The 24,600-nt window shown below is 46.4% G+C and overlaps 1 long non-coding RNA gene across 1 annotated transcript; it reads left to right on the plus strand.

Annotated features, from left to right (window-relative positions):
- Window positions 1-17,236: 17,236 nt before the first annotated feature.
- Window positions 17,237-20,505, plus strand: LOC142072683 (uncharacterized). Its single transcript, XR_012669202.1, has 3 exons — window positions 17,237-17,403; window positions 18,754-18,893; window positions 20,247-20,505. It is a non-coding gene; the product is annotated as an uncharacterized LOC142072683 (long non-coding RNA).
- The last annotated feature ends 4,095 nt before the right edge of the window (window positions 20,506-24,600 follow it).

Raw genomic sequence — 24,600 nt, forward strand, 5'->3', positions numbered from 1 at the left:
ATTACTAATGCAAAGGCCATTTTGTCAGAAAAGATTGAGGTGGAGAAGTATGACGAGGTGAATGGGGAAAACAGATCCTTGTAAAGATCTGAGTCGTGTCTGCAGATTGTGACATAGCCGATGCTATGAGAATAGATACTCCCTGGGTTCTATATTCCGTGACTTTGCCAGTTACCCCATTCTTCTTTACCACTAAGCAATTTAGGCAGGTCCTCTGAACCAACCTAGAAAGCACACACAGAGCTGGGTGCCATGGAAAACACCCAGTCATCCGGGTCCTTCCCCAAGAAAAGAATAACATACACCTTCTCCAAAGGAATATTGTCCCTCATGCTGTGTATCTGGTTCCTCACCTACTACTGAATCCCATATATTAAGCTTCCCATCATGCTCATTGGGGGTAGATGCATTGTCTACTGACCCACAGCAAAGATTGTAGCTTTCAAGAACCCAAAAGGCCTTCAGGATGTTGTTCTTTTCATGTGCACAAACCTCACTGCTTTGCTTTCTTTAGGAGCTGAAATGGGGCTGATGAATCCCTACCCCAAGTTTCAGTACATAATGATTTACAGGTCTTTACATTGTCTTACCGACAGACTTCTTTTTACATCCCATATTTCTTCAGAGTAAGTAGACTTTGCTTTTGAATGATGTGAATATGTTAGCATGAGCATGACAGGAATTTATGATGTGTGAATTGCCTGCCCATCCCCTAGGACTCATGAAAATATTACACTGCATGAGGCTATCAGGCTGGAGCAATGTTTGCAGGCAGAGCCCAACCAAAATGGCTTTCTGGTGACTGGAGATATTTATGCATTTGCCAACATTTTAGTCTAAAAATAAGGAGAGTTACTCCAGTGTGTGTGGAAGTGAGGAAGACTAAACATGGCCATCAATCTGACTGCCTGCTGGGCCTGCCCGGGGGCTGGGGGGGGGGGAAGAGGCAGTTAGATCCTAGCGATGACTATTTGCATGCAGTGCCTATATGGTCACCCCGCACAAGTGGGAACTCTGCAAACTGCTCTAGCTGCCCCACCCATTCCCTGCAAGCTCCACTTCCAGACCTCTGCCTTCACCAGAAGGCTTTTGTGACACAACAGTCCTTTGTTTCAGAGTAGCAGCTGTGTTAGTCTGTATCCGCAAAACGAAAAGGAGTACTTGTGGCACCTTGGAGACTAACAAATTTATTTGAGCATACGCTTTCGTGAGCTACCGCTCACTTCATCGGATGCATTCAGTGGAAAATACAGTGGGGAGACTTATATACACAGAGAACAGGAAACAGTGGGTGTTACCATACACACTGTAACGAGAGTGATCAGGTAAGGTGAACTATTACCAGCAGGAGAGCTGGGGGAGTAGGGGGAGACCTTTCGTAGTGATAATCAAGGTGGGCCATTTCCAGCAGTTGAGCAGTTGACAAGAACATCTGAGGAACAGTGGGGGGGGAGGAATAAACATGGAGAAATAGTTTTACTTTGTGTAATGACCCATCCACTCCCAGTCTTTATTCAAGCCTAAGTTAATTGTATCCAGTTTGCAAATTAATTCCAATTCAGCAGTCTCTTGTTGGAGTCTGTTTTTGAAGTTTTTTTGTTCAAGAATTGCAACTTTTAGGTCTGTAATCGAGTGACCAAAGAGATTGAAGTGTTCTCCAACTGGTTTTTGGATGTTATAATTCTTGACATCTGATTTGTGTCCATTTATTCTTTTACGTAGAGACTGTCCAGTTTGACCAATGTACATGGCAAAGGGACATTGCTGGCACATGATGGCATATATCCCATTGGTAGATTTGCAGGTGAACAAGTCTCTGATAGTGTGGCTGATGTGGTTAGGCCTTATGATGGTGTCCCCTGAATAGATATGTGGACACAGTTGGCAACAGGCTTTGTTGCAAGGATAGGTTCCTGGGTTAGTGGTTCTGTTGTGTGGTGTGTGGTTCCTGGTGAGTATTTGCTTCAGGTTGTGGGGCTGTCTCTAAGCAAGGACTGGCCTGTCTCCCAAGATCTGTGAGAGTGATGGGTTGTCCTTTAGGATAGGTTGTAGATCCTTGATGATGTGTTGGAGAGGTTTTAGTTGGGGGCTGAAGGTGATGGCTAGTGGCGTTCTGTTATTTTCTTTGTTGGGCCTATCCTATAGTAGGTAACTTCTGGGTACTCTTCTGGCTCTGTCAATCTGTTTCTTCACTTCAGCAGGTGGGTACTGTAGTTGTAAGAATGCTTGATAGAGATCTTGTAGGTGTTTGTCTCTGTCTGAGGGGTTGGAGCAAATGCGGTTATATCATAGAGCTTCGCTGTAGACAATGGATCGTGTGGTGTGGTCTGGATGAAAGCTGGAGGCATGTAGGTAGGCATAGCGGTCAGTAGGTTTCCAGTATAGGGTGGTGTTTATGTGACCATCGCTTATTAGCACCATAGTGTCCAGGAAGTGGATCTCTTGTCTGGACTGGTCCAGGCTGAGGTTGATGGTGGGATGGAAATTGTTGAAATCATGGTGGAATTCCTCAAGGGCTTCTTTTCCATGGGTCCAGATGATGAAGATGTCATTAATGTAGCACAAGTAGAGTAGGGGCATTAGGGGACAAGAGCTGAGCAAGCGTTGCTCTAAGTCAGCCATAAAAATGTTGGCATACTGTGGGGCCATGCAGGTACGCATAGCAGTGCTGCTGATTTGAAGGTATACATTGTCCCCAAATGTGAAATAGTTATGGGTGAGGACAAAGTCACAAACTTCAGCCACCAGGTTTGCCGTGACATTATGGGGGATACTGTTCCTGACTGCTTGTAGTCCATCTTTGTGTGGAATGTTGGTGTAGAGGGCTTCTACATCCATAGCAGCTAGGATGGTGTTTTCAGGAAGATCACCGATGGATTGTAGTTTCCTCAGAAAGTCAGTGGTGTCTCGAAGATAGCTGGGAGTGCTGGTTGCGTAGGGCCTGAGGAGGGAGTCTACATAGCCAGACAATCCTGCTGTCAGGGTGCCAATGCCTGAGATGATGGGGCGTCCAGGATTTACAGGTTTATGGATCTTGGGTAGCAGATAGAATACCCCTGGTCGGGATTCCAGGGGTGTGTCTCTGCGGATTTGTTCTTGTGCTTTTTCAGGGAGTTTCTTGAGCAAATGGTGTAGTTTCTTTGGGTAACCCTCAGTGGAATCAGAGGGTAATGGCTTGTAGAAAGTGGTGTTGGAGAGCTGCCTAGCAGCCTCTTGTTCGTATTCCAGCCTATTCATGATGACGACAGCACCTCCTTTGTCAGCCTTTCTGAGGCTGTGGATGGCATTGTGTTCTGCACGGCTGAGGTTATGAGTCCTTTGTGTGACTGTGGTGAGAACATCCAGACCATCAAACACGGCGCTCCAAATACAGATTCCAAAGTGAATACGGATTCCAAAGTGAGTATCCACAACACTGCAGAGGAGGCCTTGAAATGGCTTATGGACTGTCCCGGGCTCCACTCACTGCAGGTGGTGCTTCCTACTGGCTGCTCTGGGGATTAGCGCCTTTCAGGTCTGAGGCCCTCTTCTGCTTCTTGCTACACACCCTGCTGCTGCTCTCTCGCTCTCTCTCTCTGTGGCCCCTCTCTTGCGCCAGGCACTGCAGCCTCCTCTTTGTGCATGGGCCCTCTGGCCAGGTCACTCTCCATGTTTCCCCATTCCTGGGTACCAACGTCTCTCCTGACAAATGAGCTCAGTCTGTCTTCCTGCTCACTAGCCTGCTGGTGCCACTTCCTCAGTGGCTGGTAGGGGAATGCAGGCCTGCCCTCTACTCCAGGTTCCAGCCCAGAAGCCCTGTGATTAGCAACCAATGTCTGCACTATCCATTTCCTTGCTGTTTTTCCCCTGAGCCTTTCCTACCTTTTGACTCCCTCCAGGTTTGCCAGACCGAACTCCCGCCTCCCAGGGAGTAATGTGGACTTCCCTCTATAGTCCCATAAACACCTTCCTTTACCCAGGGAGTAACTGCAGACTACTCCTCTGCAGGCCCCTCTACTATCAGTCCCCTGGCTTTATAGGAGCCCCACGTCTTCCCACACAGGTGGGCTTCCCCTAATTAGGGTTTTCCTCTCAGCCTTAATTCTCCCAGCCTGCCACCTAATAGGTGAATTGGCCCATCTGGCCTCCATTAATCCTTCGGGGTGAGTGTGGGGTGAACACACCCTCACATGGGCCTACAACTGCTTCCATACACAACAGGTGACCTGACAGATGAGCCCAATCTCTACGCCAGCACTTATGCTATGGCTAGAACCAATACAGCTGCAGCAGTGCTGGGAAACAGATGCAGTTTTCTGCTGTAGTCTACGGACCATGTCTAAGATTTCCAAAGGGGTCTGTACCACCATTCAAAAACGTGCAGGGGTCCGCAAATGAAAAAATGGTTGAAAATCAGCGTTCTGGCATAAGCGCTGCCTTGAGGTGAGGGAGGAGTTCAATCATTATGGGCCAATTAATCTTTGGTGTCTCTGCTGAGATTAGGGACCCGCTGTGGCAGTGGCATTTGTGATGTGGACTGATGCCACCCGCTTTCAAAATGACCCCCACACAGCTGTCAGAAATAAGGTCTGTCAGTCAGAGCCTGAACCAGATTTGACCTCCCATAGCCACAGAGCCTATTATTATCCCTTTAGCTATCCTGTTTGTCTAGGCTGCTTTACTTCCACATATTACTTCTTCCCATTAGCCTTTTCTCTCTCCCTTCCTTCTTATCTTCCCTCCCCTTCTCTTCCTTTACTGGTGCTTGGCCTCTCACTGCAGGCAGGGAAATGAAACTAGCTTGGACTTCCGCCTTTCAGTTCCTTGTATCACTTCCCCACTCTGCTCCATCCAGCTTTTGAACCTCTTCCACTCTATAGGCATTTTGTAGAAAGCTCTTCAGGCACATATGGTTTTGGAGCACTTCCTTGTTGATTGGTGAATAGCTGTTTACAATCTCCAGGGTGCAATACAGCTGCCTTTCATCTCCACATAGTTTAGGACAGGAAGTGAAGAAATTCTCATCACTGGGATTCACATCTTGACTGTTGTGAACAATATCATGGGACATTTAATAAACGTGAAGTGGAGCTCTTGAAGATGATAGCTTCTCCATGAGCCACATTGGGGAATTGGTTTAGTGCCAACTCAGAAAGAGGAATTGCCCCAACGAGCCTTTGTTATGGCTGGATGAGCCATTAGGAATAAAGAGGGCTGGTTGGAGACTATCAACATTTTAACATAAAAAAAAAAGGCAAAAGAATTTCATGACTTTTTTTTTTTGACTAGCTCTAGCAGCAAGCAATTTACATGATTAATTAACACTTTTTGTGTGCATGTCTGAAAATTATTTCTAAACCAGCTTTTGGCTTTTACAAATTCATGCATTAGTTGTAATTGGTGGATGAACATTTTATGTAAGCCTATTTCAGCCTATGGGTTCTTCACATACTATTTGTGTAGGCTATGTCTGTTATTCATTATTCATGATTAGAGTTGGTCCTCTAAAATCACATGGTATTGTTTCTGGCTGAAGGACAGAAACTTTATTGACACGGGTTGGACACTTCATATGCAAGTAGAAGATAGGGAATACCCGTGTTCATGCCCAAATACCTATGCTCGGTTCCCTTAAATGTTCTCAGGAAAGAGAACAAAAACAGACAGGAACATGGTTGATTCAACACCCTCTTGAGAATTCACACATTCACGTGCACTGTTTTGCAGTATTTGCCCAGCACTAGACCCCACCCATTTCCTGTAGCAATGCAAGCTCTCCTGGGAGATCTCCTATCCAGGTACTGATCCAGATAGATCCTGTTTGAGAATTGTGAGATCTGGTGGTGATCATGGTACAAAATCACATGGCTGCAGGCTTTGAACTAGCGGCAACAGTGCAGCCCCTCCTAGAGGCTGAGAAGATACTTCTGGTAACAAATGGTGCCTGAGTGAACTGGAGCAACACTAAAAGTTCTTTTGTTTTGTTTTTTTGTAACTTTAGCGCCCTCGTGGGCAAGATGGAGTCTGCTCTGCAGGCAGCTCTGGCCAAGCGACGGCGCACGCAAGAATGCAGCAGGAAAAATCCCTTCCACCCCAGGGGCGCCTGTTCCAAACCCCCCAGAGCGAACACACACACCCACAGGAAAAGTACAATGGCTATAACAAAGGGAGATATTTATTTACAGAGGGATGAGAGGAGAAAAACAACAAGGGGAAATGTAGGGGGAGCAGCAGAACAGGGTTGCATCCAAACCAAGGCCCCACAGGCCCAGTGGCAGCACAGTCCGAGAGGGCAGACACTGAGCAATATGTCTGCACACACAGTTCAGGAGACCTGAGCAAAGTTCCAGTTCAGTGCTGAGTCTTGGGTGCTCCTGGTCGTCTTCGGCTCCACTGAACTTTTCCCAACAAACCCCTCCAGTGCCCTTAGCTGCCGCTCTCTGCAAAGCCACACAGAGCGACTACCTCTCCACTTAACTAGCTACAGCCTCCCTCCTTATTCCCAATGTAGAGTCACGAGCCCCAGTACTCAAAGCCCCATGCAGCTCTGGGCAGCAGTGATGCTGGGTCCAGCTCCAGCGTGTCCTTCTTGGGCGATTCCTCCCTGGCACAGTGCTCCTCCTGGCTCCTGTCCTGGGGTGTCCCCGTTCGGGCCACCCTGTCCTTCCCAGGCTTCAGGCAGGTTCTCTCTCCTTTCCTTTGTCCAGGGCCTCCAGGTTGCAGCCCCCCAGGCTCCAGAGCCACACCTCCTTTCTCTCACTGCTCCCCCTCCCCAATAGGAAAAAGATTTAACGGGGCCATGCTCTCTAAACCCCAAGGAGTTACATTTTCAATTGGGATCCATGTCCTGTAGCAGTGATAGACAGTCAGTTCAGCTGTTAAACTGCCCCTCACATCCTTTCCTCCCACCCCTCTGTCTGCAATCAACCAGCTGTGTATGGAGGATTCAAACAACAACCTGAACAAGAGAAAGACAGGAAAGGAAGGGAAGCTATGTAGCACTCTGGGACTTGGTGCGTGCAGTTGCCACATGAGATCTGAAGTGTGCCAGCTGTTGGGACCCACCTCCACAATCTGCTGGCACAATCGGCACTGCAGCCGACGTCTTTCTTTCTTTCTCTGAAGTTGTGAACCCTGTTATTAATGGTGTTTGTGCAGATTTGACTACCAGCACAATTACCGACATGCACACTTTCACCACTGCACACGAGGGAATGTGGGGCGCGCCCGCTGCAAGTGCATGTCCCCAGAGTGCAACAAGCAATTCTTTTCAATACCAGACTTCAAAGACAGAGTTCTGAGTGAGAATATGCTGGGAACTTGTACAGCATTGAGCACCTCATCTCTATATACTGTAGCCAGAGTGCATAGTAAAGCACTGATCTGTAGCGTATATACCAGTGCTAGCCAAGAGCAGGTGAGCCCAAAAACTGCCCTTGTGGCCAACCATGTGATTGTGGATGCAAATAGGGTAGATACTGGCTTTCTCCCCTCCCACTTTCAGAGACTGCCCATAATCTATTTTCGGTACTGCTATATTCCCCCATGGTTATAGTAGCTGAATGCATCTTTAAAATATTTTCCTTCACAATGCCCACGTCACACAGGAAGTCCATGGCAAAGTAGGAAATTGACCCTAGGTCTCCCAAGACCAGCCCTGCTCTCTAACTGCTGGACCATCCTCCCTCTCTACGAGGATAACACATAAGGACACACCTAAAGTCATGGAGACACAAGTCCAGCTCAACACAGAGGCACATGTAACAGGAAAGAAACAAAAAAACAGCTATATGAATAGAGGAATTTTTACTTTCAGGTAGTTTACTTGCTAGTTAAAGGTCCTGGTTTGCTGGTCCTGGAGGCTGACTCAAACATTTATCCCCAGAACAGGTACATTACAGGTATCATCAGTGTAAGCTTTTAAAACACATCACAGACCATCAATTTGCCAACCCACTTGCAGCCCAATCAGCACACAGCTGTAGTCTATGTGACATCCTCAGGATCATACAGGTAGTATATATATTGTGTGGATGCGGCCTACATAACCCAAAGAGAGCTACGTACGCAGCCCACAATGGTAAATAGGTTGAAAACCACTGAGCTGGAGGAATCCTTTCTATGGATAATGGATAGTTTGATCTCTCTGGGACTTTCAGTCCTTGAATCCTTACCAGCCTGGTTTTTGTGCTGTAGAAACCTGTGAACTGGACTTCATTCAGCAATTCACTTCCCATAGGCCAACAAACAGGGCTGCCTAGGACCCCTGATATATGGTCAACGCTCCCTTCTATTCCTCTCTCATACAATATTCTATGCTGGGTGAGCAATGTTGCTCATGAGTGATTTCTCATGAGTGATTTCTAATCAGCTGCCAAATTCAAATTGGACCTTTTCATTTCACTGCTGCATATCGTACCAGATGCAATAACAATAATTTGCTTGCTGGAAAGAGGGAACGTGACTGGCAATGAAAGGGAACTGCCCTGGCCAACCATTCTCTCTGGCTGGGAAGGAGATAGGCGGTAAGAGCACTGTCATCACTAGTGGAAGGAAAATGTTTGGAGCGTAGGGTTCTTGCAGCTCTCTCTGCTGGTCGCAGAGACACAGAATGTTACAGTTTGGGTATTGGTTGTCTCCTCAAGGGTCTGGAGAGAAAGTTACTAACAAACCCAGGTCTTTCTCTCTGAATTTATTCTCTTGCATTTCCTGGTCATTCCCTGCCCTCCATCCAGAGTATATTATGTTTCTTTAGTTGTGTTTTCGCTGAATAATGCCATGGCCAGGGGATCAGTGACAGATGCTGTGGAGGGCTTTTTCTCTGTTTAAAGTCTGCTAAAACCATGACAAAATTGCAACCAATTCAATATGCAATAGTGGGGGGAGCAGTTCCCCCCCCTAAAATTTCTGCATGCCAGGCACTTGCTCCTCCCTCTCTGAAGCTGGTATTTTCCTTTCTGCAGTAGGGATGTATATCAAAGATCCATGATGACTGCTGCAGCATATCCAACCCTTACCTATCATCTGCCCAGGGAATGTGTCTGAAAAGCTCCCCAGTGAACATGAAGTGTGCTTAACACTTCAGCCTCCTGCAAAGAACCAAACTACATTCGGATTCCTCTTGTGCAGAGGGACTGGAAATCTCACCTCACCTCTGGAGGCTGCTGCTTCTCATTCGTACTTCTGGCATACTGGATCTAATCTGAACTCTTCTGTGTAGCACTAATGTTATGGAAAATCAGTTGTAATAGACGAGGGCCATTATTGTTCTTCAGGTCAAGCAATCAGTGCAGTTATTTCCTTCCACTCTAATGCCATTATTTGGCTGTAATCATTTCCAGTTGAGCTTGCATGAGAATCAAGTCGAAACTACTCCTGGTCACATTCACCTGGAAAATTTTCAAGATTCTCTTCTAGAAAAATCAAGTCTTCCTTCCTATGAGCGTTAATTAGCTGGGGTCAGGATGGTTAGGCTCTGTTACTTGGTGTAGATTTCTCAGCTTCCAGAGATGCACCCGAGGGAGGGTGGATCTCATTGCACAAGGTTCTCTGACAGAGGGCTATTATGGCATTGGCTCCTGCCCTACAAGTGTGTCATGTGCTTCTTTGTTATTGTTGAACAGTAATGATAAAGTAGGAAAGCCCCCTCCCTTGGTTATCGAGTTACATCAGCCCTCAGCTACCGTTGAGATTAAAGAAACACAGAACATTCACTAGAGAGCAAACCCCAAAACACTACCAGATTTCTTCACTAAATTCCACTGCTTTAATAGCATTTGCTTTGTTTTGACTGACATCCTAGGTTGCTGGTCCATGCTGTACGCGCTGCTGTGGCATAGTGCACGGAAGTTCTTTGCAGTCCTGTCACATTCTGGTAGAAGATCAGGACTTCAAAGTGAACATCACTTGGGGCTATATGAAGGGCATCACTGATAGTGCATTTTGCCCTATGTCCCTGGTACGTTTGGTAGCAATGTACCAGGTAATATGCATAATATATACTGAGTTTGAAAACCAGAAAGATAATTCAAGCAGGCTACCTGTGTCCCACTGGTGCAACAGGATCTTCCCGCATGGAAGCAGATTTTGAAATAGCTATTATCTGTAGAAGGAGCAACTCTGACCTAATTGTTTAAATCAGCTCAGAGATTCACTCCAACTGCCTCTTTGGAAGCAGCAGCAGCTTCAATAAAGCTATTGTTTGCGGAGACAGATTTGACCTGGCTTCTGTATGCCTGTTAGAAAGCGCCTTCTGTATCCGGACGGTGGTGTCCAAGAGCAGAGGGACTGGTGGAGCAGAAAATCTGAGGCACAGTCAAAGAAGCATGGGGTTGACTTTACTAACCAGGTTTCCCTTGTGCTTAGCAACAGCTCTGGTGGGCCCCTGGGAGTTTTCAGTAGTTGGGAGCCTTGTTCCTTGGCAGGAACATAATGTTGGCTGTTTAGCATGCTGCTGAACCTGTAATCTACAGCCAAGGGATGGCAGATACTTAGCCAAGTGAACAGCAGGCTTGGAAGGGGGTTGTTTTGGAGGGTGGGTTTTCTTTGCCTTTTCAAAAGGGCAGCCTGCAGCCAGGCTACATGATTCAGGACTTGAATCAGGAGATGGGCTCACCATGGATGTGCCAACTCCAAGGCTCTGGGTGCCTAAAAATATGTACCATGTATGATGGGACTTCTGTGGGGTAGGGAGAAAATTCTGGTTTTGTATCAATCCTGTAAGCTCATTCATGTGAAAAGACCCATAGTATTGAACCATGTATTGTGAAGACAGGTGCTGTGCAAGCTTCCCAATCACAGCTGTGCCCGTGCACCTCAGTCCTGGCATATAGTACCCTCTGCTATTCTCAGTACTCTGCCCTGGGTCTCACATAACTGCTAATGACCTTCCATTCTGATCTGCAACCTGAGCCATTAGCCTCAGCAAAGTGTCTTGAGTAGTCTACTGGGACAAGACCTGAGTGTGCTGAGAGGCATATAAATAAGTCAGTGAGTGGATAAAAGGTGGGCTGTTTGCTCGTAAGTGAGCTGAACGGATTTGGGAGGGCCCTGCTTTTCAGGGTCATTAGGGTGTATATGTAATGGTACAAAGGCTGGGTATGCACCCAGAGTGCGGGATGCATGTGCAATTGCCTGCCTAAACATGACTGCATACGTAAATTAATGAACGGTGCCTGCAAATGTCAGTTATGTGTCCAGTCTGCCATTTATGTGTGCAATTAGCCTGAAGCCAGGGGTAGGGGACGGTGGGGCGCACCCTTGTGCAGGGCCCACTCAAGGTATAGTAAATGGTGCTGGATTAGCAGCCCTGGAGAGTAAAGGCCTCTAGGAAGAGAAGGTGCAGAGACAATGCAAGCCTCCCTCACTCATTGTACGGTATTGCACCTCCCTCAGTCCTGCCCTGGAGCTGCTGTCTCTAGCACTGACGGCAGCTCAACCTCCATGAACAGATCAGTCCTGGACTTCTTTAGGGTACTAGCTAGGCTGCCAGGCAGAGTGTTTGTGGCTTTTGTGATGCGGGCAACTTCCCGCTAGGACTCTGTTTCCCACAGGCCAATCAACAGGTGCAAAGGGAGTTGTGCCTGCTTACAGCTGAGCTGAATTTGTCCCTTTGTCCTTATTGACTTATATGGACCTAATTAATGACTTAGAAGTGAAAGGCTCTTCAGCCACCCAGCCCTGCCTTTTCCCCTCCGTACAATCTTTCACACACACACACACACACACACACAACTTTAATGTTTAACACCACTCAGTAGCAGAGGTTGCAGCACAGATGTTACTCTCTGACTGCTCCTAACTAGCACTTCCAAATATCTACAGTGAGGGTTTATTCCAGGGGCACCAGCGGTACCAGCAGTGAGAAAGGAACCAGAGTGGGAAAGATTTGGAGCATGGCAATCAAGCTACATGTTTCTACGGCAGTCCAGCCATCTGGAAATGTTTCTTTTAAGATGCAGACAAACATTTCGCTCTAATAGAGCTTGTTCCCTAGTGTACTTTTTTTTTTTCAACATTATTATTATGCAGTGTAAGGGGCTTGAGGGAAACAGCAGTTTTGCAAAGCAGAAAGTAACAAACCTTTCATGAGACGGGCGATGACTTTCCATAAGGACCTCCAGGAAGCCCTTCGTTTAGATTTATGAAAGGACGGTTTATTTATTATGTAACAGACATATGAGGTTTAATAATATATACAAGAGGTAAATGGAGTTGCTTTGGAATTTAACTGGCCCATTAATAGAGACTGGCACCACCATTCATTCATTAAAGGAGTGAGGGAAATGCAAGGTATTCCAATTAACATTTCATAAACTGGCTGTAGCCTGTTAGTTATGAGCCGGCATGTGTCATTTTCTTTTTAGAAATTAAATGATGCCTAATTCCCTTGCCGTGATGGAGCTGTCTCCTTTGATAGCATTCAAAATTCCTAAAGAGGCCTTATCCAAAAGGCATAGAGGTTGCGGTTTGTTTTTTTTAATTAAAAAGCATTTTACAGTCTATGAGGGCTTGCTTACCCAACATTGAGTTAAATATCCATTAGCTAGATATATCTTACTTAACCACAGCAACTGGCCTGGTACCAGATGAGTTTGATATTTATTTAACAAATAGTGCTGTCTCTGTAGATCTAAAGTCGCGGCTTATTTGAAATACTTAAAGTGTACCCATTACTGTTTGCCCTCAGTGAAAATCCAAGTTCTGGTTACGTCCCCGCTCGCTAGGATTAGAACTGTCACAATATTTATTTAACAGGATGAGGAATGCTAAGCCATGCTGCAAACATTGCTGTGCCAATATGAAGAGGAACTTACTGGTTTTAAAGTGTTTCTTTCGCTGTCCATGATTTTTCTCTCTCTCCCTTCCTCACCCTCTTATTCTTCCGACCACTGTACCCTCCCCATTTCTCTCTCGCACACTGAACTGTAGGGCTTGCTTGTCCTCCTTCATCTAGAAGACAATGCTGGGGGAAATGTGCTGCATGCAGAACTTTTAAGTGGGCCAGGCAACCCACACGATTCTACGCCGTGCTGGTCCCATCAACCAGTGGGGAAAGGAGACTGGGATGCCGCTTGCCCACAGAGAGAAATTGTTGCAGCAGCAGAGGTGTAGATGGCACAGGGTGGCTAGCCTGGCTGCTAAAATGGTGGCCCCAATAGGGCACCAGTGGAGAGCCATAGGAGTGGGAGGGTCAAGGCTGTTGCTCCCTGGAAAAGTGATAATGCTGCAGCCTGTAGTACCTGTCCGTGGATGCTCTTACTGTGCATTGCAATCCAGATAGGTTGAGTTGTGCTGCAAGGGGCATATGGAGCCAAATGAGCCCTGCTGCCCTCTGTTGTTGTCATACCATGGCTTTGTCCTGTGCTAGCTAATGCCCTCGCCGACTACATTCCCTGCACAAGCTCTTTCCCAATAGGTGTGCTGGGGTACTCCCCTCTGTACTGAGTTACTTAGCGTGTGCACAAGCTGGATAAACCGGCTGTGCTTTTGAGCCAGCTGTTACTGGGTGTCTATTGCAGCATCTCTCATTTCTCCTCTGGTGACTGCCTGAAACAGGGCTCTCTCCCAGTCACAGACTGATCTTTGTCCCAGCACCGTACACCTGTTCCCCTTACGTGGCCAATAGACATTCACCACCATTGCACTCTTCTTGGATTCCCTTTCACCCCAGACCCACAGTAAAAGGTCAGTGCAAGCTTTGGTTTTTTCCTTCAATTTTGGTGAAGCTCAGCTCAACGGAGTCCAGCAGAGGGGAATGTACAGCATAGGCTCCTTTGTCTTAGCCATTCATCAGATCCACTTTTCCACGGGAACTCCTTGTCTTTGTGCGGCGGCACAACATTGAGGAGGACGCTGTGTTGTGGTCACTGGAATCCTGAAAGCCCATTCACTTTGGTGTGCATTGCACCTTTTCCATGCTATATGGGGAGCATGTTGGGTGGGCACACAAAAGATGTCAGCAATAGGAAAACCTGCTACAGTCATCTAGTCAATCCCCCTTTCCCCATCTGCTATCTCTGTCTCTCTCTCTGAGACACAAAATGGAGATCTTGTCTTCTGTTCAGCTATTGGCCATTTGTGAAACCTTCTGGATTTCTGGACCCTGACAAGGAGAGAAAGGGAGAGGCATAAGGTTAGAAAAGTCTCTGTTCAGAGGCCAATGCAAGGAAAGAAAAGGAAGAAGCAGAGTTCTGAATCAAAAGGCAACGAGGAAGAAAATGGCACTGATAAATGAACTTCTTAACCTTTGAGGATAGGACAAGAAGCAATGGGCTTAAATTTCATCAAGGGCAGTTTAGGTTGGACATTAGGAAAAACTTCCTAACTATCAGGGTGGTGAAGCACTGGAATAAATTGCCTAAGGAGGTTGTGGAATCTCCATCACTGGAGATATTTAAGAGCAGGTTAGACAAACACTGGTCAGGAATGGTCTAGATAATTAGTCCTGCCACAAGTGCAGGGGACTGGACTGGATGACCTCTCAAGGTCCCTTCCAGTTCTATGATTCTATGACAGTACTCAGAACTACTATTGTCCTAGGCACTGTACAAATGAACAGAGCATTTTCAGGGGCATATATGTACAAACTCGAGAAGCATGGTAGAGAAAGCAGAGGAGGAGGAGGAAGAGGTGAACGTGGATGTGGAGGAGAGGGATAGTGGTTGCAGTGATGGGGCAGATACATTTGAAGGCAAGGGGAATGAAGATCAATGAGGTGTCAATTGTGAGTATTCCAGCCCCTTCGGGAAGGGCAGAGGTCAGCTTCAAACGTGGGGAAGAGGCTGTAGAGCCACACAGAATCACAGAAACTAGAGACAGAGAAGATAATTCAATATAGGAACAGTGTCATGAGCAAAGCAAACCCAACTGCTCCCAAATAACCCATCCCTGTCTCTGTGCAAGGAATAGCTCAGTTCAAGGGGTCAATTAAGAATGGAGAGACTTATACCTGTGCCGTTGTAGCCGTATTGATCCCAGGATATTACAGACACAAGGCGGGTGAGGCAATATGTTTTACTGGACCAACTTCTGTTGGTGAGAGAGGCAAGCTTTTGAGCTACACTGAGCTCTTCTTCAGGACTGGGAAGGGTATTCAGAGTGTCACAGCTAAATCCAAATGGAACAGCTAAACAGTCTGTTCCCCCTTGTATTTAGCTGTGACGCTGAGTACCTTTCCCAGTCCTGAAGAAGAGCTTTGTGTAGTTCGAAAGCTTGCCTCTCTCACCAACAGAAGTTGGTCCAGTAAAACATATTACCTCACCCGCCTTGTCTCTGAGTCCTACAACAGTCAATTATTATTGCAGCCACAGAAGAGAAAACCTGATAAAATAAGCCTTGGATGGACAGTGGATTGAAAGAGAGCTTGGGCAGGGATTGTAGCCAGAGAGAGATTAGAGGCCATAAATATTTCAAAAGGAAAGGACTCCAAGATATGGTCATATCTCACTGCAGTACCTCCCTTTATAAACCGCCAGAGATCCTGATTCACATCTCACTGTTCATGGGCATGTTAAGAACAGCTGCACAGTTCAGGTGCACAGAACAAGTGAACAAAGACCCTTTTCCTTTAACGTTACTGCCGCTTTCAGGAACAGTGGTTTCTTCAAGGCCTCCCATAGAAGCTGCTGCATCTATTAAGATATTCCTCATATCTTGTGCTAAGTCCACCGTGTTGAAGTTAACTTGTGCTTTTTCATCAACAATGCAATGTCCCTTATACCAATTCTATTTTACCTTGTCCAGGAGATGAAGGCAATTTATAAGTTTAATGAGCACAATCTGGCTGGGATCCAAACTCAGGAAGGTAATGTTTAAAAGGGAATTGCTTGAGACTTTAATATTTGGCATATAGCATGCCAGTTTCCCTTCCAATCTATGTAATGAAGAGCAGCAAAGTGCTGATTTAGTATACTTCAGTAACGGATACTTGGTGTACTTCAATAAAGTATACTTGGACAACAGTCCAAGACTCTGGATGACCTGTAGACACTGGATTATGGGGATCCCAAACCATGACAGAGATCAAATGGCAAGAGAGCTCTGGCTACAGTATGTCTTTCCTTTGTCCTTTTGTCCAGGATTTTGGAACAATAACGATGGAAGTCATGAGTGGGTGGCAACAATGTGAGATTTCTTCAGGCCATGCTAGATGGATGGGGTATTAATGGTGGATTTCACAGCCATCTGGTAGATTTCACAGCCATCTCTGTAACTCACTGAAAGCTAAATCCACTTCTAGGATTGCAGTGAGGTTTCAGAAAGACATTAGCTCCATTCCAGTTGAACTGAGCTGATCAGAGTCCAGCTCATTGGGAGCCATTTCTATGAGCCCTCCTGGCTGGACTTAATTCTGCAAGGAGTGAGTGGCAAAAAAATGAAGGAATTAAATAAAACCCTACAGTTGTTGGCATTAATCAAATGGACACCCAGAAGTGAGGAACACATGGCTGTGTCTCAAGTTTATAGGATCTGTAAAGTGGAGATAACGATATGGACTGTCAAGGCTAAAGCCCTACTCTGGCACTTTGAGTGCAGAAGGTGGAGGCCCGCAAGGATTCTAAAAATTAATACTTGCCACTCCAGGCTTGTATTACACTCCCAAGCTTCTCTCTGACCTTGGCTTGGTAAATGCTGCCACCACCCAAATGCAAAAAAACCCCTTGAACCCAGGAAGGAGCACTTGGGAATTCCTCCCCGTGGGGTACCCTCAAGCCCTTTCACCCCACCTCTGGGGAAGAGCTGAGAAAGAAAAACAAACAAAATTAGCGGTTGCCACCAACTAATTAAACAACATATGCACAAACCTCTTAGGGCACCAAAAATCCAATTCCGTTCTTAAAAAAGGTAAATTTTATTAAAAACAAAAAGAAAGAAAATACATCTGGAACTTAGGTTTTTGCTAGATTTTAAAAGAGCAATTCCAAAAATTAAGCACCCAAAATAGCTTTCTTGGGGGTTCAGTTTAAAGATTACAAGCAAACAAAAACATCTGGGGTTAGCACAGAGGAGTCCACAAGCCTTAAAAAATAAACAGAAATAAACCTAATCACATCTTTCTAAACATTCCTAATTTCCTCACATTACACAGCATTCCTGCTGCCCCATCTCTTCAGCCCAGAGAGAACAGCAAACAACAAAGGGACAGCTTCTTTCCCAATTTTAAAAAAAAATCTAGCCTTCCCATTGGCTCTTTTGGTCAGATGCCCACTTTTTTTTTTTTTTTTTTTAAATCTGGGGGACTTTTTAACCCTTTACAGGTAAAGGAAGCAGAGAACAGCATCCAAGAGGGATTTTACAGCTAACTGGCTGGCTGGGTGTCCATCGAAGGGAGCTACCTCCCCCCTTCATTTATCCCATGGACCTACGTCACAGGGAGAGAATGCATTTGAGACTTAATGAAGAGTCACAGTGTAAATGAAATTGGTAAGTGATGTGTATATAGATGCCCTGGGTACATGTTTAAGCTCTGGATATGGAGAGGGAGAGTGTGATGGGGCATTCACTCCACCCCAGAACAGATGGGGTTAAGGTGGTAAGAGAGGCCAATTAGCCTTAGGCTGCACCTGGTGGGGAGCTAAGGGGCAATGAGACTGATTGAGAATGCCATGCACCAGGGCAGGAATGGGCAGTGCTTCTATAAAGCCTAGGAGTTGAGGAAGGGGCTGCAGGCAGGTGAGCCTGTAGTCACACTCCCTGGTACATGGTGGAGTAGGAGCTGAGAAAGGTAGGTGAGGAAGAAGTCCAGGGAAGCAGCAGTAAGGTCTGAAAGGAATAGACCTGAACTGCTGGTCTGAGGGTCCCTGGTTTGGAACCTGGTATAGAGAGCAGGCCTGGGTTCCCCTTCTAGCCACTGTGGGAACGGTGCAGTCAGCACTGTGGAGATGGAGACTGCCTGAGATTTTGGGAAAGGAGTCTCCGATAAGACCCGGGAAGAGGAGGACAATAGTGATTTGGCCAGAAGTCTAAGCCATGAAGAAGAGGCACTGCAGCTCCAGACTAGCAGGAAAACAGCTGCAGAACGAGTGCCTGGGGCAACGGGCTGAACAATCTCCAGCTGGGCCATGGCCAGTGGTGAGTTAATTCTCCAGATGGACCACAGGGAGGTGCCGCCTAGCAGTGAGTAGATGACCTCATTATAGAGAGATAAAGCTATGCAGCTGTATATGTAATGGGATAGATATCCAACCTGAGATCTAGATATATGCATTCAGCAGAGTAATATGTGTCACAGTCCATATTTCATAAAATAGAGTAGCCAGAATGTGATCAATTCAGTGGCTCAGATTACGTAGCAGCTGTCTACTGTATATTCTACTTTCCTGCCAATTTTGAGATTTAATGGAGTCACTGTCCCTTTTTAAAAAAGGGTGTGGAGTGTAATGATCCTTGGTGATAAACACTCCAGCCTGAAACACTGCATGATGTATAAGCTCCCCCAGCCCCCACACACAGACACATTCTTATAGCTAATTTTCTTGTTGATGGGATGAAACAGTTCATTTTGGGTTTTTGCTCTATAGATAATGGAAACAGTATAGGAAGATTATACCTTTAAAATTCCTATTTGGGAGGGATTTATATTGCTCCCTTCTCTACACAGCCATGGGAAAGGTGGACCGACAGCCTTCTTAGATAATTTGTGAGGACCTTCATTTCAGTCATGGTACACATCCATGATGCTGGTGGAGAGCACTGTATGATTTGGGTGGCTTAATCTCAAAGCCATGCTCAGACAATGTATGCCAAAGACCTTGTTGCCTTACCATTTCCTAGGGATCTTAGGAACACAAAACCATGAAAGTCTCTGGAATAGACCGTGGATCCAATATCCAGGAAGATGAAACCCCCTCCATGGTGTACCTTGCGAATTGTGCAATGCAGCGTGTCAGATGAGTTCCTTCCTGATGCCTCAGGTGATCAACTAATGCCCCAAACAAAATGTATTTGATTTGATTAGCCTTACTACATACATACAAATATTACTGGTTATAAAATTATCCAACCCATTTTTAAATTCAGACACAGCACATGGCTGTCTAACCTCCCGCAGAAGGGAGTCCCAGTTTGGCATTTGCCTTTACATGTTCTACATTTATGAACGATTCATTTCAATGAGACTCCCTTTGCCGTCCTAGGAAGCAGGATGGTGTACAGAAGATGCCCATCTTGTGTAAGTGCAATTGTGCCACGTTTGACATAGAATGTCCCCCCAAATAGACTGGACATTTCTCATATAGCCCCTTTGGTTTGTATTGCTTTGTTGGTCCAGGTCTAGCTCCACTGGTCACTTGACAATTCAGGGATTTAGGTTTTGATCTCTAACTCCTTTCCAAATTCTCAGGCCAATATGAGATACCAGGTGTTCAGTCTTGGGGGTGGGGGTTCCTGCATCACACTCTGGACACACCCCACCCAGCATATGCATGAAACAACATTGATGGAGTCCAGACTGAGTAGTGTCCAGCTGTCTTCCAGTGGAAGGACGATTGCTGTGTCATGGGGCTTTTAAAGTAGAAAAAGTGGGGGGAGGGGAGAGAGAGATTTTGATGGTTTGACATACAGCTTAGAAGACTTTTCCCTCCATTAGAAAAAAAATAAATTTGTAGGCTAAGCCCACCCAATTGTTAGAAGACAATTAAGTTGGGTTAAGGCAAGTTTTTGCTGTATTGTTAACATTATTTTCACTGGAGTTGCATGCATTGCTTGCTGGTTAATGTGCAAATGATCTGAGTCATTAACTACTGAGGGAGCTCAATGGATATGTTGCTACCTATAGCCTGTGGAATTCTGCTTTGTCTTGACAAAAACCAGTCCCGTCTGAGAATAGAACATTCAGAGTTTTTTGGCACCGCGCACCATTTAGTGTCATGGTAACTAGAGAGGGAAAGGACCCATTGAAACAGCTGCTCCTTTGCCCCACACACACCAGAGAAGCCGGAAGAAGGTTCCAGTTAATGCAGGTGTGACCTGGTCAGGCTGAATGTTCAATAAGTGAGAGTGGGTCTAAATAAAGTCTCACTAAGTCAAAGGGAGTGTTTGGGGGGGACTGGAAGAAAGGGCAAGTACAACAATTTAGATGCCTTCTAGACTTATTTGGATTCAGATATTAATTTGCTTACAGGTCTTTCTCCTCTAATTTCTATGAATTTGTCCTTTGTTCCACCATCTAGTGGACATCAGTGTGAGGAGGACCAATTTCCCTGAGTCTCAACCTAAAGTTGTCTTTTGCTCAGTCTCACTGCCTTTCTCCGAATTTTTCCCAACAGGGGTATGTACTCCCAGCTGCATCCTTGTCGCAGGCAAACAGGGACGTTGGACTTCATTGGTGAGGGGAAGGAGATTTTTCCTATTGTAGTTTATCCAAACCCAGAGAAAGAGCTTAGGTCCTGGCTTGTGCAGAGCCCTGATGTATGCAAATCCCTCTTCTGCTTCTGTGGACCTCTTCTATAGTTTTCTTCTCTCCTTTTAATTCCAGATTTGAAAATAGAATGTGAGTTGACTGCATGGGGATCTCTCATGTGTGCAGCTTCCCATTGTGGCAAATTGAAACTGTTGATGCAAACAGCTTGGATTTATTTATATGGTGGGGGGTGGGGGGGGAACAGATCCAAGCAAAAAGGGATTTGAGTCTCAAATACCTCTTCCTGGCCCATATTAGCAAACGCCCTCCAGCCCCATCCATGGCTGTTTCTTGCCTGTTTAAAAACAGGCAGGAAATCAAAAAATATTTTTTTTCATACACCAAGTGTTGTCGAGTTCTGCAGCTGCCGTCAGCCAACCAGAGTCTAGTGCTGAGGCTGATACAATTAATACTTGATGCTTGAAAACATTAATGTAGCTATTTATATAAATTAGTAACCCGCAGCCCAGGCGGTAGCATTATTACAGCATTACTAATTAAATCACAATAAGCTTAGTTTGCAGTAGTATTAATTATGAACCTGACAGAGTGATACTGGAGATCTGATTGGTCCACTGCCAGTCATTACCCTGTCGGTAATGAACCAGGCAGGCAATGAAAATCAAAGCAGCCTCTCTGACAGAGCCTTTATGGCTTCCCAGGCAGAAGGACAACAATTCCAGCAGCAAACGCATAAAGACCCTTGATCAAAATAACACTAAGAATTGTGCAGCATTAATTGTAGCTAAAAGACACAGGGTTTGTGAGTGCTCCATCTACCACTGGGGTTTGCCTGCTTCTTGCCAAAGGGATTTCCTCCCGGAACCCTGACTTATATTAGATTCTCAGGTAGCAGAAGTGGCTTGTGCCACTGTTTTCCACCTGTGGTTAGCTAGGCTGTGGGCTGCCTTTGCTCGGGCAGTCTTCGTTGCAGTGTCACAAGCCTCTGTCCACTCTCATGGCTGTTGAAATGCAGCCCTACTGCACTAGGGAACCTCAGTGGGGTAGTTATTACAGTTGGTTGGGTTTCGTTCAGGGAAGGGTATTGTTCATGGTATCTACTGAGGGAAGCTCCTTGCTAATTTGTAACAGGCTCTTACACTGAGCTGGTCAAAAATCTTCTGCCAAACCAGTTTCCTGTTGGAAAATGCTGATTTGATGAACTCAAAAGGTTTTGCAGGAACATACTGATTTCATCAAAGTTTTAATGGGAAATTATCAAAACGTTCTGTTTCAACTTTAACGTTATATTGTATTCATTTAAAAGGGATAAAGTCAAAATGATATATTTCAGTAAAATCAAAAGCTAATATTTCCAGAATAATTTTGCTCTGCAAAAAATTCTCAGAGTTCAACTTTTCTTCCTGATTTGGGACAAAACCAAATGTTGAAATCTCGGAATTCCCCACAGGATGGAAATTCTGCTTCCCAGCTAGTTCAGTGCTAGCTCAGTGCTCAGAGGGTGCAGGGAAGGCATCCAGTTGGCTTTAGCCATTCAGCGATGTGCAACATCAAGCTCTCTGAAGCACATTTGCATTAATACAGAAGTAAGTGCAGCAAGAGACATGAACTTACACTTCCATGGATCAGTCACCATCTCTACCCAAGATAGGAAGCAACAGGATTGTGCCAGAAACACGGGCTCAGCTGGGAGATTCCTGGGCTTGAACCACTGCAGACTTACTTTGCTAAGGTGTCCGGTGCAGAGCTTTTCTAGCAGCAGCCCTCTCTCCTGCTTTACAAAAGCAAGAACTTCTGAGTGAGTAACCCATAAAGTAGAACAAGAGTACACTTAATGACAACCTATGAATGTTTCATTAAGCAAGAAGGTATATGATGGGACCAATACTTAGCATAGTCTGCTCCTGCATTCTTTCCTCTTGTATTTCTCTTTGTACCTACACTGACGAGCATACCATGGAAACTCAAGCAAGAAAGAGCAAAATCCTCCACTTCCCCATCGATCCAGCACGCTGGTTCTATGTCACAAAGTGTTTAGTGCTAACTGGGCTGGATCATTCCCAGGTTCATGAAACAAGTCTAAATCTTCACTCACAAAAGGTGAGACCCAGATGAAAATGAACTTGATGTGATCCTCCTGGAGCAGGGGGAGCTCAGGGTTATTTCTATATAGGACAAGAACGATGCAGCAGTTGGCATCCAGAGCAGAGGGAGAAAGAGTCTTGGGAAGAGCCAACAGAGCAACATCACGTCTGTGCCCCTTGATCTCAACAGCAGGAGCAAGGCCCGATGTAGTCCGTGATCTTCAGCCATGGAATTTGCTATGGATCTTCCCCTTTTCCCCCACAGCAGAATTGTCACAGGATATGCATAACTCTCCTTAACTTCAATGGGGGTCTTTGTCTCCTACAGGGGGCAGAATAGGGCCCCATGTTTCTAGCCTGCATGGCTGTAGAGATAGCAAAGACGACTGAATATAAACCAAAGCAAAGTTGTCCCCTGCATCTGCAGGCATCCTGAAACAATAGGTCTGGGAGGTGTCATCTGCCCCGCTCCTCTCAGTGAGGAGCTCATTCTGAAACCTATAGATAATAGTACTGAGATTGTTAGGTTAACTATTTCACTGCTGGTCACTTTAGTAGAAGCCTCCAGCAAATGCCCTCCCAGATTACCCTAGCTCCTGCTGTCCGCTGCTCACCTGCTGAATCTGGCAACCTCCCCACAACGTCTTCCACACAGATCTGCACCCTCAATACAGAAATCTGGGGCATATCAAAAGCAGGGAGCAAAGTCAAATAAATTGAATTTAACATGACACTTAATAACACAAGGAACACTGTATGGGTTGCATTATCCAAGGTTAGAGCTACTTCATTAAACATCTCACCTGTTTTTAGAATGTAAATGAAGCTGTCACTGTCTATTCCAGCCAGCTGCATCAGCGTGCTGCAGAATCCAGCCGCCCTGCCGTGCAGAGTCTCCGGGGAGAGAACCTCAGCTGGTGTAAGTCCGTGTGGTCACTGACTCCAAGCAGAGCTACCTGAAGTTCTGACCTTTTACATCCAGCCTGTCACAGAGCTCATGGAGCCTTGACTCTCAGGGTCTGGCTGCACTTGGAGCTGGGAGCGTGAGTCCCAGCTTGCAGAGGCGGGCCCATGCGAGCGCTGCTCACGCCAGCATGCTGACAAAAGTAGCGCAGACAGTGGCCGCACAAACTGGATGTCTCAAGTACAAACCCATCTGGCCCCCATGGGTATGCGCTGGGGGCCGCTACACGGCTGGTTTTAGCTCCTTGGCTGGAACAGAGCGAGCGTGGGTTCATCTACATGCTGGAATCACCCTGCCCCCCCCAGCTCCAAGTGTAGATGTAGCCTTTGGCTATATAGCAGGGGTGGCCAACCTGAGCCTGAGAAGGAGCCAGAATTTAGGGCCAAAGAGCCGCAGTAATACGGCAGCAGCCCCCCCCCTCCGCTCCACACCCCCACTCCTGGCGCCTTCCACCCACCAGCCGCCCCAGTGAGCAGTGCCTCCCCCTCCCCCACTGATCAGCTGTTTCGTGGTGTTCTGGAGGGGAGGAGGGACGAGCGAGGGCATGGCAGGCTCAGGGGAGGGGGCGGGAAGGGGTGGAGTGGGGACAGGGCCTGTGGCAGAGCCAGGGGTTGAGCAGTGAGCACCCCCCAGCACACTGGAAAGTTGGTGCCTGTAGCTCCAGCCCCAGAGTTGGTGCCTAGACAAGGATCCGCGTATTAACTTCTGAAGAGCCACACGTGGCTCCGGAGTAGGCACTATGAAAAAGGGACACAATGTCCACTTTTCAGGTGTAAGTTATTGATATGGCATGGGTCAGCCAATGCCGCTGTTACACCTAGTCTTACAAGTTCCCTTTCTTAGCACACGAGCATGTTTTAAATCATGGAAGAAATCTAGTGATGTTAGATGATGTTGGTTCGCTGGGGGAGCTGTGGCAAGCAGCATGGGAGTTCAGCCTCTTCCTTAATCTCACTAGCTAGCAGGGCTTTGGAGCTGTGCTCCGGCTCCGCTCCAGCTCCAGACAAAAACCTGCAGCTCCACTGCTCCGGAGCTGCTCCGTGCTTCAGCTCTGAGCTCTGCTCCAAAGCCCTGCTAGCTAGAGTCGATTCTTGAGGCAAAGCTGCTCCCTGCAAACTGTGTATTAGTGTTTGGGCTGATATCTCTGAAAGAAGGAAGTGTCTGCATGCTGTATGTGACCACCTGTGTTCCAGGACTGGTGCACAGAGCGT

Source organism: Caretta caretta, chromosome 7, assembly GCF_965140235.1.
Source record: "Caretta caretta isolate rCarCar2 chromosome 7, rCarCar1.hap1, whole genome shotgun sequence".
Classification (NCBI taxonomy): Eukaryota; Metazoa; Chordata; order Testudines; family Cheloniidae; genus Caretta; species Caretta caretta.